The sequence below is a fragment of the Notamacropus eugenii genome, chromosome 2 (assembly GCF_028372415.1).
Source record: "Notamacropus eugenii isolate mMacEug1 chromosome 2, mMacEug1.pri_v2, whole genome shotgun sequence".
NCBI classification, from domain to species: domain Eukaryota; kingdom Metazoa; phylum Chordata; class Mammalia; order Diprotodontia; family Macropodidae; genus Notamacropus; species Notamacropus eugenii.
In genome coordinates this window covers 237,087,278-237,105,582 of record NC_092873.1, presented here as the reverse complement: position 1 = coordinate 237,105,582, position 18,305 = coordinate 237,087,278, and the positions used below count along the sequence as shown (strand labels likewise).

General features: G+C 36.0%; 1 protein-coding gene across 3 annotated transcripts in view; it reads left to right on the top strand.

Annotated features, from left to right (window-relative positions):
* EPM2A (EPM2A glucan phosphatase, laforin) overlaps positions 1 to 18,305 on the top strand; it is a 165,601-nt gene that overhangs the window by 46,048 nt on the left and 101,248 nt on the right. The window lies entirely within an intron of this gene.

The window sequence follows — 18,305 nt, the reverse complement described above, 5'->3', positions numbered from 1 at the left end:
CAGGAGAACATTGTGTATAGTAACAGCCACATTGTGCAGTGACTGACTTTGATAGACTCAGCTCTTCTCAGCAATGCAAGGACCTAAGACAACTCCAAAAGACTCATGATGGAAAATGCCAACTACATCCAGAGAACAAACTTTGGAGTCTGAATGTAGATGGAAGCAGAATATTTGCTCTCCTCTTTCGTTGTTTTGTTTTGTTTCTTCTTTCTCATGGTTCCTCCCATTAGTTCTTTACATCATGACTTGACACTTACTAGCTGTGTGATCTTGAGTAAGTCACTTAACCCCAATTGCCTTGTCATGGGTCATCTCCAGTCATCCTGAGGAATATCTGGTCACTGAATTTGGATGGATTTGGAGGAGAAGTGAGGCTGGTGACCTGCATAGCCCTCCCTCACTCAAAACAAAGACAAGTACAAGTCACGTCATCATTTCTCTGATGGCATAGTCTTCTTCGGCCACGAAGGACAAACACGCAGAGTTAAATGTTGATGGATAAGGATGATAATTATAGTCAAAATTTATATAGTGCTTTAAGATTTGCAAGACATTTTACAAATATCTCATTTAATCCTCTGAACCTTAGGAGGTAGGTGTTATTATTAAACCCATTTTAAAAATGAATAAACTAGGTCTGAGGGTGGTTAATGGCCTTCTACATCATCACATATCTAGTAATTGACTGAGGCTGGGGTGAGGAGAGCAATGTCCTGAGTGAAATAAAGTAATATACTGCATTTTGCCAGTATGAATAATATAGAGGGCCAGTGTAGTACAATGGGAAAGTGTGTGGATCTTAAGATCTAACTTCAGGGATTAGCCACTACCTGGCAAGTCACTTAGCTTCCCTATTCTTCTGCTTCCTCATCTTTAAGATTAGAGGGTTGAACCAGATGAGTTCTATGGTTCCTTTCCACTCTAGATCAATAAAATTAGGGGTTTGACCTATGTAACCTCTAAGTTCATTCAGATCTGTGATATACCATGGTATCACATGATAAAAATAGGACATGTATTAAATGAATTTAATTTATGTATCAATATGTGTTCATATGTGACCAAGGAATCAATTTAAGTTCTGGCAAGTCACTTTATTCACTGGAAGAAGAAAGCATGACACTGTATTTTGTAATTACTTGAAGAGATAGTATGACAACAGGAGGACCAGTATTCAGAATTGTTAAGGTAATTAAGAGTATACTTATTTACTATTCTTTATGCAAAACAATTTCTGTGCAAGACATAGAAATAGAAATTTTATCTAACAACCCTCAACAATTGTGAAAAAAAAGTTGAATTTTGAAAACTAACAAATGTGCTAACATATTAAAAAGTTGATCTTCTAATATAACTCCTAGAAACCTGGCAAAATCAGCTACCTGAAATTTTGACTCACCCAAATGCAGGTGAGAGAGAGTCTTTCTAAAAAAAAAAACCCCACCATATTGAAATTCAGGTGAGAAAGAGTCTTTCTGAAAAAATCCCACTCTATTGAAGCAATCAATAGCAATGCAATTCTTTGTTGGTGTAAGGCAAATATACTATGAGCAATCTAAGATTGAACTTGACTTTGAAAAAATGCAATAGGAGATGTGTTTGATAGTGTCTAGTATAATTAATAAGCATATTTGGTTATCATCTGGATAAGACTTGAAATTCAATTGCCTGGTAATATCATTACTTAGCAGTGTGTATATCCTGGAGATTTAAAAATAATCAGCACCTAGGTAAAAAAGTCCTAGGTTTTTCTACTGATCTTACAAAAGAGAGAATTTTTAATCTTTGAATCTTTTCCTATTTTGGAATGCATGTGTATTCATCAAGACCTAATTAATTTAATTCAATTCATTGTCTTTTCAATTTAATTTCTTTTGTGCCTTTCCTTTTAAATGATCATTTAGACAGCACTATGTCCTGACACCTGCTTTTTCCAGGATAGTAGCATTCCAGTTGTTTCAGGACAGGTTGATAAGACTTGGAGTCAGGAGATTTGAATTTGAATCTTGCCTCTATTGTGTGCAGTATGAAAACCAGGTCAGTTATATGACCTTGGGAAAGATATAGCCTCTCTGAGCCCCAGTTTCCTCATTTGTAAAATGGGGAGTAGAATACTTGATAATAACTCACAAGGGTTGTGACAATTAAGAAAGATAATGTTTGTAAAGCACTTTGTAAGTGCAAATCTAAAACTGTTTTGGTTAAAAATTTTATTTTGGTCCAAGACAATGGTTTCATAATGTAGATCTCTTTTTATTAACAGTGCAAACAGTCAGTGTATCTGTACCTCATATCTTAAAGAGTTGTCTAGGTTGGTGAGAAATTAAGTGACTTTTTATGGTCACAAAACAAGGTCAGAACCAGGACTTGAACCAGCTCTTTCTCATTTCCATAATGACCTTCTATCCACTTTGCCATACTGCCTCTTTTTTCTAGTAGGTGTATGTCCCTCCTTTGACACTTGTTAAATGTGTAAGTTTCCTCATCTCTTAAATGAGGATGATATATCCCTTTAGTATATAATCCTGTCACAGGATTGTTGTTGAGGCTCAAGTGAGAGAATGCATATAAAATCCTGGGCAAACTTTAAAGTTTTAGGTAAATTATTGACAATAACGATTATGATTGTCTAGAAATGTGAATGCTTTTTAAACCCTGATGGACTCATTCATGACTTTCATGACATCCATTGAAGTCAGTTTATTTGTGCTCATGTAGCATTCCATAAACAAATTTGAAGTCTGGTCATTTATTCATTATCATCCTCATTATTTATCTTATCAGCCTCAGTGTCCAGGACATGTCCACCTTCTCCAGGAAGTTTCTCCTGACTATACTAGCCCTAATTGATATGCCCATTCAATAAGGTCCTGTAATAAAATTTTCTTCTACATAATTCAGCACTTGTTAAAATATTGCCTTCTTTTCTCTAATTATTTTATATTTGAGTCATGTCTCAATAAAGTTGGAAGGAGTTAGTACCTGATGAACACAATGATTGGCACATGCTAAGAACTTAATAAATTTTTGGGTTTTTTTTTTTAATTTAGAAATATTTCACATACTTAAGATATAACTTCTGACCAATATTGACTGTGTGACCCTGGGCAAGTCACTTGACCGCCTAATTGTTCTAGACAACTGTCTAAGACTCTTTATGTATTCCTAAAGGAAGTTTCTTCTTGTAAGGGTTCCCCAAATAAATGAAATCAGAGATTCATTTCCTATCCCTATGAAGTAAAATATAATTAGCTTAATTCCAGTAAGCCTTCTGAGGAAAAAAAATTATTGAATTTACTTTTCCCTTGAGACTGTTTGTTGTATATTTCTTGATCCTAATCTCACAGTGCTGTTGGGGAGATCAAATGAAATCTACAAGTTTCTTTGTAACCATTGAGTCTTACACAAATGCGAACTTCTATAATAATTGTATGCCTGGCTCAGGCTTCTTTCCTTTTTATATCTTCCTTTAATTGTGAAATGGAGATTTTTTTGATATTTTCTGCAGTCTGAAGCTGAGCTGGTATTTGTGGAAGTTCTCTCCAGGACTCTTGTGCCAGAATTGGCTTGGTTTGTTTGTGGAGTTCTGCCCAAAAGCACCTCTGTGAACTTTTAGGTGAATAGTCATTTTAATGCCCAGTTTTTAAAGCAACCTTAAGCTTTAAGCTAAGGGTTTACCCTTCGTTAGAAGTGGATATTTCCAGAACAAACATCTATCTGCTAAGATTGTTATTGTTGTGCAGTCATCTCAGTCGTGTCCGACTGTGACGCCGTTTGGGGCCTTCTTGACAAAGATACTGGAGTGGTTTGCCATTTCCTTTCTAGCTCATATTTCAGATGAGCAAACAGGGTTAAGTGACTTGCCTAGAATCACACAGCTGTACCCCTGGTTGTCCCATCTGCTAAGATATCCCTGCCTTTATATCTGAATGTAACCTCATATCATCATTCTGTTATTCACTTAATATTCAGTTTGTGTAGCTTAACCTTCAAGTGTCGAGGAAGTTAGCAAGCTTACAGTTTCTGAGCTTGCTCATCTGTGCCTCTGATATTGTCTTGAGACTCTTTGGACTTTTGGGACTCTAACATTTGTGAATACAAGTGATAAAAAGAGCCAGTCTCTTAATTTTCTGTATGAAGAACTGAGGTTAAGTGAGTCCCGAGGCCACCCAGCTGGCAAGTGGGATGATGGCTGAGGGATATGGCCTCTCTTGTGTTCCCATGGGGTGCTTTCAGACTGTGCTGCTTCTCAAGATGGCCTTGACCCTGATGTGCTCCATTCCTCCTCAGAGCTTGTCCTTGCCCCACGTCAGGTCACACCGTTCAGTAACCCCCTTAATTCCTGATACTTTATATTTTCTACCTGTGCCCAGCTCACTCTTGGAACATAGCCCCAAGCACAGAAGAGCTGAGTGCATGTCTCAAGGTCTTCAGCATGGTTGTGTAGAGCTGTTGTGTCAGACTTAAAAAGGGCTGCATGTTGACTTAGAAAACTATAAATTAACATCTTAAGTTGTGTTGTATTTTTGTTTTGTTGTTGTTGTTAAACATTCCCCAATTATATTTTATTCTAGTTAGGGCTGAACTTTTGACACCTCTGTTAAAGGACAAAAATGAGCTTGGATAAGTCATGGAGTTGTGCTTCACTTGATTGGAGATTGGGTGGCACAGTGCAGTGACTGGTTTATAGGCCTTGAGCAAAGACCTTAGACAGGTTCTCTTTATAGATAGAAAGGACAGATAAAATAATTACTTATGGTCTTAATAACCACACACACACACACACACACACATATACACACACACACACACATAGTGATCCTTATGAGTAAGGCAATTCTCTAACATGAAAGACAACATACATACATACGTTATCCTCTACCAGGATATCATTCGTTACTTCTAATACTCCCTACCTTTTTTTTCCTTCCTCATCTGGATCTGTGATTCCTCAGTGTAGAGAGCCCCCAGCATGGAAACTTCTTTTACTGATACACCTGTAATTTATTGTCTTCTGGGGCAATAACAGGTTAGATTACTTCCTCAGGGTCACATAGGTAGTATGTATCAAAATCTACATCTTACATGTTCTAAGGCTGCTGGGGAAAGACAGAATATCTTTTCTCTAATTTTCTTAATTTACAAAATATTTTCCTTATTTTGACATACAACCCTAATTCTCTTTATTATGCAACATCCTTGTGTCAGCTGTAGAGTTCATCCTTCCTCCCTTCCATACACACATTGCAGTACTATCTCCCTATTTTCATGTTGCATTATTTTCCTCTACATGTTCTTATATAGGTTACTACTTACCAAAACACCTTGGATCCTAACTGCTCTCCTGCTTTTGTGGAATTATTTCTAACCAATATACCCCCTAGCAACTATCTAGTGGATAAAAAGTTGGAATATCTGGATTCAAGCCTCACCTTTGATATTGGTTCTGTCACCTTGGACTACTCACTTAATCTCTGGGTGCTCTAGGTATGTTTGTAAGGCTCTTTAAGTTGCAGAAAAGGTGTCAGCCAGGAGTAGTAGAAGAAATTCTTTATAGGTAATTTCTTACACCAATCAAATCACAGGTTTAGTCCCTGGCTACCATTTTGGTATTGAGAAGCAGCATGGGAGATGGAAAGCTAGCCTTTGCATCTCAGTTCATAACCCACCTTTGACCCATACTGGCTTTTTAAAAAAAATATTTAAATATAGGTAGATTTTAATTCAAATATTTTATACCAACTTCTGTACAGATCTTTGAAAAACCTAAAGTCAGATGGCAGCTTAAATTTTCAGCAGCTGATTAGGTTTAAATTTTATTAATAATTATTCAGAGAAACTTAACAGTAGACCTGGTACAGACCTCCACTGTAGTGGAAGAAAAGTACCATACACAAAATAAAGCATCACCAATAACACAAACACTTGGGCATGACACAGTTTCTTTCAGATCAGTAAAATCACACTTGACAGAATAGTTGACTCAGAGTATTTTAGGATAATAGTTAATTAATGCATCTACCATCTAGTTTGCATTATTTAATGACCATGACTTGAACATTACAAAGAATATTAAAATGATACGTAGATTTACAAAAGTGTAGAGTATCTTTCCCTGTATCAGCAAGGATCCTGGCATATACAGGAGGGCCTGCTGTACAGGTTCTTAGATCTGCTTTTCCTAAAAGAAGAAACCTTTTGAGGGGTCAACAATCTACTTTAATCAAGCACGTATTTCATTCACTTAGTTCAGTCAGCACCCTGAACTTCAGAGAAAATACAAATAGAAATTACAAGTAGAAATTACAAACAGAAAGACCAACAGACAGGGCTTCCAACTGTCTGATCATGGACAATACATACATTGTTGTCAGAGACAGAAGCACCAACATCTGGGTTTTCAAAGCTGGGGGGCTCCTTAGTGGCTACCCAGAGCCTCATCTGGCGCTCACCTTCTTCCAAAACGTAAGCCCCAAAATAAAACCTCACCTCAGAGTATACGTACACTTTTCAGAGCTAGAAGGCATGACTCTCATGACCCAGTGCCTCATTAGAAATTAACAAAAGGTATCTGTGGCCTATTAATGTGTGGAGAAAATCTTTAACTCTTCCCCTCCACCCACCATTAACCTAACATTCCCCAACAGTAAAAGACAGATGTGTTGTAGAGGAACCAATGCATTAACAGCATTCAAAGATTTAGCAAAAGATATATTATAGACACCAAAATGTCATATGGTGGGATTTTATTTTATGGGACGTGAATAGTAAAAGGCCACTTGAACCCAAAAGTGACCCAGGGCAAGACACTCAACTCTCAGCATCTTAAGTAACTTTCAGAGTTCCCAGAGAAAATTATAATCTGTTTTGGTGGAATGAATTTCCTCATCCAGAATCACTATATTAATGAAATAATAGTTCTGAACTAAAAGATATGTTTGGAATTCAATTCATATGGCCTATTGTTTCAGCTTACGTTCTTGATTGTTACCTAGGAAGGATCTTCTCTTCGCATGTTCTGTCCCCACACACTGGACACTGATGTCTTTATTCACTGCTCAGATTTCATTGGAATCCAGCTGTGAACAAAAACAGGTGTGAGGCTCTGACTCCTTCCTGAGGCTTTGCTTTTTGGATTTGGGCTTATTTGTACTATAGCCTAGCATGTGGTTTTCCTTATGTCAATTCTGTCCTCTTTGATCGTGATGCTCTGAATGTACAAAGTGAAGGTCTTGGAAAAAAATACTTCTCCTGAATGTTAAAATGTAAAGGAGGTTGAAATGATGACACCACTTTTTACACCTTTCTCTGCCTCAGTGATTAAGACAGGATGTCAGAATTGTGTGTGTGTTTGCTGCTTAACTTGGAGATTGATTGCTTAATTTTAAAGTTTTCCTTTCTTCATGTGCCAGAAACCAAAGTTGTAAATGTAATTGAACTCCTCAGGGGATAAATGCAATGAAATCTAACATAAGACTTACATTTAGAGGTACCCCTTGCCTTTTTTTTTTTTTTAAATAGTTTTAGGCATCCTTAGCAGATCATCAAACTGACAGAATTGGCAGGGAACTGGCCATCAATTTTACCTGCAGATTCTGCCTAAAGGAACTTTTTGAATTAATTTATACCCAGATCTATCAGGCTCAAGGAATACTTTGAAAGGAATGAACAAACATTTGTTAAGAGCCACCAATGTGTTAGGCTTTGTGCTTGATGCTGGAATTATATATAAAAAGAATCAAACAGTCCTTGTTTACATTTTAATGACGATCTTCTTGCTGCTGTAGGCTTAATTAGTGCAATGTGAAGCCAGGGTGGGTCTGTCTATTTTTCATGTTAAGTTTCGCATATAGGAATTTACTTTTATCCCATCTTGAATAAGACCAGAAGTTGCTTTCATTAATATATTATTATAACCAAATAGTTGTAGTATTAATTGGTCAGTAAGCTTTTGTCAAGCATCACAACTGGATGAGACACTATGCTGGAATCTGTGGAAAGAAAAAAATATTAACTGTCTCTGAACTCAGGGAGCACAAAATATCTTAGAGAAGACTATGTACATATATAAATATGTACAAAATAAATACTAACAAAATAAGCAGTAGATGATCTCAGAAACCAATTGAACTGAATAAATTTTTTCCCCTCAGTCACAAAGATAAGTTTCATTTATAGGGATGTGCTGGAGCCAGCTCAGCCCCTCTAGAGGGCTGATTGTTAAATTTTCAGTGCCAGCATTTATAACTGGGGATATTGGCAAAGGCTACATACATATATCAGAGCTTAATTTATTGTTTTGTTGATTGTCTGGGCATAAGAAAGTGATTGAGAAAATGTTAATAATGCAGATTAAACTAAAAATTATTTCATGGGCATATATATATTATATATACATATGTATATATATATATATATGTATATATACATATATATATGTATATATAATATATATATATGTTTCCTTTTTCTTTCTGGAGAGCAGGCTGTTAAATATTTGCCAGTGTACCACTGGCCTATGGAAATGACATCATTTTTGCTTTTATTTACAAATGCTAATAAATAACTTGCCAGATGTATACTGGGTCCCCAAACTCATGAATGAACCATGATGAAACAGTCACAGAATATCAATGTTGGAAGGGACTTTAAAGGTCATCTAATCCAATCAATAACCAAATAGGCTTCCTCTCTCTCACCAGAGGTTGATTTCTTAAGTTAAATTTTCTACACATGATAGAAACAAGTATAGGAAATGTAATTGAGCTCTTCAAGGAATAAGTCCAATTAAGCCTAACAAAGACTAACATCTCTGAGAAGTGGTCATCCAATAATAATAATAATTACTGGATAACTTCCAATGTTTGGTAAACTCATTGCTTACTGAGCCCACCCTTCTACTTTGTTAGAATTGTTAGGAATTTTTTTTCTTTATATTGATTCTAAATTTCTCTTCCTGCAACTTATCAATATTACTATTACTCATACCCTTTGGGCATAAGCAAAATAAATATAATTTTTCTTCCACCAAGTTCTTCATGTACTTGATGAGAGGTTTCATGACCCTTTTAAGTTTTCCCCTTCTCCAGGGTACACATCCTTAGTTCATTCAATAGATGCTCAAATGATGTGATTTCTACATCTTTCTTCATCTTTATTACCCTCCTATGGATATTTTCCAGCTCAGCACAATACTCCAGGTTGGTATGACCAAGGCAAAATAGTAAGGCCATCACATCCTGCTATTAGTGTAGTACAAAATTACATTAGCTTTTCGGGCTTTCATAGGGTCATAGGTTTATTTTTTGACTGACAGATTTGTTTTATTTTTTGTAATTTATTTTTTTTCTTATATGGTTTATTTTAAAAAATTTAACTGTTTTTTCTAATATGCAAATCTACCTTCTCTCCCTCCCACCTTCTCCCCTTACCCCATGAAAAAGAGAGAAAAATAAAGCCCTTGTAACTAGTATATATATGTGTATATATGTAATACAAATACATACTATATGTTTATATTTCGTATATATCATATATATCACCCCTCTATATATGTTTACCACCTCCATTGAGAAAGGGAGGTAGCATGTTTCATCATGAGCCCTGTGGAATCATGAGTGATCATTGAGTTGATGAATGTTCTTAAGTCTTTCAAAGTTGTTTTTACATTATTATTGTTACTGTGAAGATTGTTTCTCTGAAACTGTCTCCTTATCATTTCTTACAGGACAATGATATTCCATTATCTTCATATACCATAGTTTTTCCAGCCATTTATTTATTAGCAGTTTGTTCTAGCTCTTTGGCATCACAAAAAAACTCATATGAGTATTTTTGTACATATGAATACTTTTCTTTTTTTTTGTAAAGATCATATGTTTAGAATTGAAACAAACTTTATAGATCATCTTGTCTATACCTCTCATTATATAGATGAGACTGGAGAGTCTAAGTAACTTGCCCAAGTAAATAAAAACCCAAGTATTCTCATTCAAAATCCAGTGATATTTCAGTTTACCACTCTTGACTCTCACTGGCATACTCATTTTAACCTTGGAGTCCACTAAAATTCCCAGATTTTTTCCTTCCCATAGGGCTTGCTGCCTAGCTACATTTTTCCTGTCTTATAATTGGGAAATACAGTATTATTTACAAGAGACAAACAAAGAACTAATAGGAATGGGATTTTATAGGTGAAGAAATAGAGATTATATGACTTTCCCAAGGTCAAACAATCAGGATTTAAATCTGAGTCCCCAAATCCAAATCTAATATTATTTCTACACTCTTACTTATGAGTAATTTGTTTTATTTTTTTGTAATTTAATATGCAAATCCACCTTCTTTCCCTCCCACCTTCTCCCCCTATATCCATGAAAAAGAGAAAAATAAAGCCCTTGTAACTAGTATATGTGTGTATATATGTAACACACATATGTACAACATATGTATATATGTGTGTATATATGTATGTGTATATATCTATATCTACATATCACCTCTGTGTATCACTTATCTTATATCACATATCACTTCCCTTGCAACAGGTAGGTAGCATGTTTCATCATGAGTTCAGGGCTGAAAATAAGTTCTCTTGGATGCAAAATAAAGTGCTTAGTTAAATAGGCTTCTGGGTAGAAATGATCATTGTGGTTAATAATATACAACTGAACAGGTGATATTTGGCTGAGTCTGCACTGCACAAGTTGAGATGGAGACAGCATATTTTCCAGTGGTATACAGGAGCTGATTTGTTGTGACTCTGCAGAAAGTGTTAAATTTTCATTGTGAGCATCTACACCTTGCAAATCAGCAATAGTACAAATCAGGGCTTGACTTTTGTTGATTTTGAGACTGAAGAAAGGACTGCTCAGTGGCGCATTGGCAAGAGTGCTGGGCCTGAATTCAGGAGCACCAGAGTTCAAATTTGGCCTCAGACACTTAGTAGCTATGTGACCCTGGGCAAGTCACTTAACCCTCTTTGCCTCAGTTTCCTCATCTGTAAAATGAACTTGAGAAGGAAATGGCAAACCACTCCAGCATCTTTGCCAAGAAGACCCCAAATGGGGTTAAAAAGAATCAGACACACTTGAAACGACTGCGCAACATCAGCCACAAAGACTTAAGAAAATACTTGGGAAACTGCTAATAATGCAGATTAAATTTAAAAGTGTGACCAGTACACTTTTCCCCCTTAGAGAGAGCTGGTTGTTAAACGTTTACTAGCATACCTTTGGTTATTTCCCCAGTTCATTTGTAAAGTTTGTAATCGATTTTTGATACTGTACTATTCATTGTCATGTAGTGGACAGAAGGTTGTCCTTGGAATCAATAAAACCTCAGGTTCACATCTTGCCTCCAACTCTTACCAGGTACATGATCACAAACAAGTCATTTAACCACTCACCCTTGGCAACTCTCCAAGTTTATAAGACACAGAGGAGTCACTGATCTTTGATAGTGGAAGGAATTTCCTAATATTGATGAAAACAGGTTTAGCCTAACCCTTCTCTCCCCCAGAAAAACAACAATGCAACAATTATTCAGAATGACTATACACACAGCAAATTTTCAGTGATCAAGTCTTGCTGGCATTTGTTTTGTTTGAAACATGAGCTTTTCACTTATAAAAGGATCTCTTATATACCTCAGCTCATCAGCTAGAAAGGAGTTTCATTTAAGGTAACTTCAGAATTTGTATGTTTAACAAATGAACTGGTAAAATATCACATTGCTAATTATGGGACTGGTGCTTGGCAACTTGGAAATGAGCTAACCCTTTAATTAAATATATATGTGTAATTTAAAATGTTTTATTTAAAGTGTCCTTTAAAATAACTAAAGTTGTTTAAGAAACAGTTATTTAGGCCTGCCCCGAGACTTCTGCATTACACAATGAAAGACCTAGATTTGGATCTGGTTTTAGGTTATGTTTTACATTTTAGAGGTATGTTGTATAGTGGACAGCAGAGGGCTGACCTCAAAGCCAGAAAATCATGGGTCCAAGTCCTGCTACTGACATACTTGCTGTGTGACTCTGAGTAAGTCGCGTACATCCTCTGGGTATGAGGAAATTCTTTAGATCTATGAGTTGCAGAGAAGATAAGAAACAATTACCAGAAGTTTCCCTACTTGGGAGTCCCCTATCTTAACAAAATCATAGGTTCAGTCATTATCCTTTTCCTTTTAAGCTATTAAATGCCACATTTTAAAATACACAAGGTGTGATATATATAGCAGTCAGTAGAAAATTGATAAATTTGATTTATCTGGGAAGAGCAGTGATGATTTATAAAGGGAACCATCTTTTACTTTTCATTTGACAGTATAGGGTGATATTCACTTCAATTCAACAAATATTATAAAATACCTAATATGCACATATCTGAATGAGATCTAGAACCTTTTTTAAGACTTGATTTTTCTTGAGATTAAGTAATAAGTGGTAAGGCTGATGAAGGAGCAAAGGAACCATCCCTGTTCATGACAAAATTACATAAATGGTCTCTGTAGTCACTAAGCTACCAAAAAATAATCAGAAGTACCCTTGTTACTTGTCTTACATGCTTAACATGTCAACTGCTGTGCATGAGGGAAGGTAGTGAAAGTAAGAAGTCATGTTTCACTTGGATCACTGAAGGGAGCTGAGAAAGAGGAAAATGACCCACAGACACAAAAATAGTAATAGCAGCTCTTTATGTGTTGGCAAAGAGCTGGAAACTGTCAATTGGGGAATGACTAAACAATAATATATTAACAACATTTTAAAAATAAACAACTTTGAAAGAACTAAGAATTCCAATTAAGAAAATGAATCGACCATGATGCCAGAGAATCTTCCTTCTGTCAGAGAAGAGATGAATTCAGAGTACAGAATGGGATATAGATTTTTAGATAAGCCCAGTGTGGGAATTTGTTTTGCCTTGTATTTGTTAGGAAGGTTTTCTTTTTCTTTTTCTTTTCCCCATTAGGAGCAGGGAAGAAAATAAAAGCTTGTTAATCGAAAGAAATGAAATTTAATTAAAAAATAAAGAGAACTAATTGTTGGCTAAGATGATAAAATAAATTAGATATTTTCACAGGAAAGACCATATTTGATAGCAATGCTAGTTTTAGGGTTTTTTAAAATTTAAAACATTTCCATATTAGTAATTTTGTACAAGAAGACTTGAATTAAAAAAAAGTGAAAAATAGCATGATTCAGTCTGTATTCAATTAATATAAGTTCTTTCTCTGGAGAGGCAGATATTATGCTTCAGCATTAGTCCTTTGGGATTGCCTTGGATCATTGTGTTACTGAAGAATTGTTCTTCATTAAACAATATTGCTGTTACTGTGTACAATGTTCTCCTGGTTCTGTTACTTCACCATGCATCAGTTTTCCAGGTTTTTCTGAAATCATCCTGTTTGTCATTTCTTATAGCATTGCAGTATTCCATTACAATCATATACCACAGCTTGTTAAGCCATTCCCCAGTAGACTAACCTTAGGGTTAATAGTGATATAAGTGAAATTTGTCATTAGAGTTCTTTTTTTTCTTTTTCCTGTTCCTTTCCTAAAAGGGAACTCTCTTCAGGGAGGGCAGTGGTAAAGGTTGATAAACTTGTTATAACCAGAATGTATGCTTTCTTTCATGAGACATGATGCTGAGTTCCTAAGGAATGGTAAAATATAGTTGGGTGGTTTAGGATAGACTATAGAGAAGTTGGAAAGCAGTGTGGGTTAGAGTAGGGAAAGAACTAGATCAAGGAGGGCTCGGTTTCTGCCCTTCTGGCTTGAGCTGATTAGTGTGGCATTGGGAATGGAGAAGAGTTGTATGAGAGAAGTGTTTTGATTTTAGAAGTGACAGTGGTTGGTAATTGATTGTATCTCACTTGGGTTCTAGTCCTTATCTCCAACTACCTACAAAACCTCTTTCCTAAATGTCCTATTCCTGGATTGCTACTTCAAATTTAATTGCATACAAACTGAACTCATACCTTTTTTCATAACTACCAATCCCCCCACCCCCACATTTTCCATTTTCCTATTGATATGGGAGAAATATCTCTTTTTCTGAGTTCATGTGGAAGGTAACTGCTGCCAAATTTACCACAATGCAGGAAACTATTGAGGTAAAAAAAAAAATCTAGATTTTATTATTATGCTCAAGCATAGGTTTAGGCCTCAGAGAAAGCCTGAACAGTCATTAGGATTGCTCACAAGCCCTCTTACAGGCAAAATTACACCAGTGTAGAGAAACAATTCTTTTATATATTGCAATCTTGTATATGCCTCTTAGGCTATAGAAGTTAATAATCCCATACTTCCTTTAGTGTCATAAAAGTTGAACAAACTTCAACAGCAAACAAACTCTATAGGTAAACTTAGGTTACAGATTAAACAATTTAGAGGTTTTATTGAGGTTAGGGGTTCTTGGGACCCCAAAACAGTAACATGCCAGGTTCTGCTAGAATGAATTCAACCCAAGTCTTCTTTCAGCCAAAGAAAAACAAAGTTTATTAAAGATCCTCAATATTGGGTAGACTTTTATGGAATCTGAGCATTTGTATTGCTAATGCCAGGGCATCAGATTGAACCTAGAATCTGGGCACTTTCATGGAAACAAGATGGGTTTTATTTACAGAAAGACTGAGGGAAGAATCTAGGTGTAGTAGTCTGGGGGTTCCAGGGATGTTCTTGAAGTAAGTGGTCAGTAGCCTGGGGTATCTAGAGATAGGATTTTGATGGGACTGACCAGTATCCTAGGGTGACTAGTGGTCAGATCTAGGGAGGATCTTGATGGGAGTGGCCAGTAGCCTGGAGAATGAGATTTTGATAGGATCAGGGGTGGGAAGTAGCCAAAGGAAATGCTGAGGTAACAGAGATTTGGGCATAGAGAAAATGAAAAGCTTATGGCCTCAAGAAAACATCAGATCAAGTTGAAAAATCCAAGGAGTTTTCAAGTTGAGGTTTTCCAGGACCCTTTAGAAAAATGGGACTAAAACTCTTTTGGGGTAAGGGACAAAGGTCTCAGCTTGGGCCCCTACCCTGTCAGTTTCACAAATGGGCTTGTTGAGGGGAAGATTTACATGTCACCAAGATATCCAAGAGGGTTTGGCATCAGGAAGGAAATCCTTCCTTCAGTAAATAAGTAGGGGAGCTAACACATAAATGAATCATCTTGACTCCCCTTGGGCTTCTATCTGAGGAATGTCAAATAGTCATCCCTTGTTTCATGACTCATTTTTTGGTTAGGTAAGATTAATATTGACCTAAGACAGACTATTAGTTAACCAAAATTTGTAGGAGAAATGGCCCTAAGTTCCAAAGAAGAGAAACATTAATAAAAGGAAATAAAAATATTCTATAACAGTATCAAGGGCACCACCCTTTTCATACTCACTGAGACTTAAAACTTATTGTCAATTTTGGTATAACAGTGAAGTTTTCTTGTTGGAGATTTTAACATGTTTATTTGAAATTCTTGCCTGTTTCAGTCTTTGCCAGATATCGATCCCTACTGTTCTTATGAAACTGTTTTTAATTGCTGCAGTATTGGTCTCATGGTCACTGCTGATCCTTGCTGATTATTATTGCCAACATGGCACAGTGACCTCTTATTTGGGGTGTTATTTCTTTTTCACAGGAAGATTAATGGGCTCTTCTATGGGTCTTATAGTTTAAAACCAATAATTTTCCCTTGCTACAAAAATATTTTGGGTGGGAGTGGGTGAGAAATGCAGAATCCTAGACATGCCTCATCAAAGGATTAGGGAAAACAAAACAAAAACACCACTCTTTGGTTTTCTTGTTTTTCTGTGGTAGTTTATATGCTTATATACTTCTTTCAGAGTCTTGATAAGAAAGGTCTTTATTCTGTGGGAAAACTTTGCCCCAGGCACTAAGCTCTTTGGTACACAGAGAAGAAGAAGAACTTCCTCCAGATAATTACTACTGACTGTGCAATAACATGGAAGACACTGGCACAGGACCTCTCAGCATGACGTGCCCACATCAGAAAGGGTGCTGTGCTGTGTGAGCAAAGCAGAATTGAGACAGCACAAAGGAAGCATAGGATGCGCAAATTTGAAGTAACCATCCCAAATATTCACACGGACTATCTATGCCCAAGCTGTGGTACAGCCTTCCAAGCTTGTATTGGTCTGATCAGCCACGGTCGTACACACTGAAACTTCACTTTATCATGGTGATGTCATTTTGGTCCTCTGAAAATGAACAATGACAACCACCCAACCAACCCTCAGTATTATTTATTTTTCAACTAATTGTAATTTTCCTCCTTCCCCCTGTACATTTGCATGGAATTTTCCCTATTGGTGTGAAGGATTATTGCTTGAGAGAATTCCATGTAAATTGGTTTAGAGCCTAGGAGTATAAGATGCATCTGAATGATTTAGTGAATAGAGCCTGGGCCTGTAATCTGAAAGATCTGAGTTCAAATTTGGCCTCACACATTTACTGTGTGTGACCCTGAGCAAGTCACTTAACCTCTCTTTGTCTTAACCCATCTGAGAAGGAAATGGCAAACCACTCAGTATTTTTGCAAAGAAAACTCCATGTGGTATGGTTCATGGCACCATAAAGAGTCATACCAGACTGAACAACAACTAGGGTTCCATGTAGTTCCTGGTCACAGAGGTCCAACTCCCTCTCTCTCTCGAGCTTAGGGTCAGAAAGACTTTTTGTCTTCTTGTTTAATTCCAAGTTGAAGGTCCTGTGCCCTAAAAGTCATTTCAGGGGATTTCTGACACGGAAATCTCAAAGAACTGTGGAGGCCAGATCTCTTTGTAGTGTTTTAGGGGACTGAATGTGGTTTATAGTTTGCTCTATAAATCAATTTAAGCCACCACAAAAGCTAAAACCTAGGCAAGAATCATTGTCTACTTATAGCTTAAAGGCTTTTCTTGGCCTTTTACATATATACACACCAGCCTAGCTGTTTAAGGCTATATATATTATTATGTGTATATTATACATAATATAATACATATAGCCTTATAATGTATATAATGGGTTTTGGTGAGTTTTATTTGCTTATTTTGGTTGTGCTTACTTTGCATTAATTTAGGTATATCTTCTTATAATTCTCAGAATTCTTCATCTTTTTTGTTTTTCCACAAAATATAACAATGATATTAATATGCCACAATTTGTTTATATATTCAGTGACTGATGGGAACCCACTTTGTGGGTTTGTTTTTTTCTTTGCTATTGACAAAAATACCACTATGAATATTACAAATAACTTTCTTTGACCGTCTTAGGGATATGTCTGCAGTAGTGAGATCAGTGGTATAATACAGTTTATTGAATATTCTCTTATAATATTAGGTATAATATTAGATATAAATAGTTTGGTGAATATTCTTTTAAAATTCCAGTTTTTTTTTTTTTGGATTGGATTTGGCCTATTCATAGCTTCATGAACAATGTATTATTGTGCTTAACTTCCTATGAGCTTTTGTGAGTGAGATTTTTCTCACTTATTTACTAGTTGCATCTTTTGTTGAATGGGAGCTCAGGCAGTTTGGTGGTTCTGGATCTGGAGTTAGAAGACCTGAGTGAAAATCTAGCTTCAAACACTTCTTAGCTGGGTGACCCTGGGCAAGTCCCTTACCTCTGTTTGCCTTAGTTTCCTCATATGTAAAATGGGGATAATAATAGTTCCTACCTCCCAGGGTTATTGTCAAGATCAATTGAGATTATAATTTAAAAAACACAGTGCTTAGCATAGTGCCAGGCTGTAAGTGCTATAAAAATATTAGTTATTATTATCTTTTCCAATTTGATTTGTATTTGTCATGTTATTATTAGTAATTTAGAGCAGTATTTCAGATGGTTATTGATAGTTTATGATTCTTCTTGTGAACACCATTCTATCCACTGGCCACTCATTTTTTAGGAGATTACTCTTGTTCTTAAATCATTTGATACATTTTAAAGACTTGAAAAAGATTAAAAAAAAAACACTAATTTTTTGGTGCTTTAAATCATAAAGATAAGTACGTAATTTCCAAAAGAAAACAGAAAATAGTCCTGCTACAGAATTTCTTGCAATAGACAGTAAATTTGCATTATTTTGAATGAATTAACCAGTTGAGGAAACAAATTTATTTGACAGATTTTTCTCACTTAATTTACTAGTGGTTTGACTGAGAAGGTACCCAGTATACTGGCTATTTGGGCAGGCACATCCTTGTTTGTAGAGAAGTAGGATGCTGAATTCTGTTTGGGTTGTCGATCAAAGACAGAAGAACAGGTCATCTTGAAATTAGAATTTGACAAATAACTAAGGAAA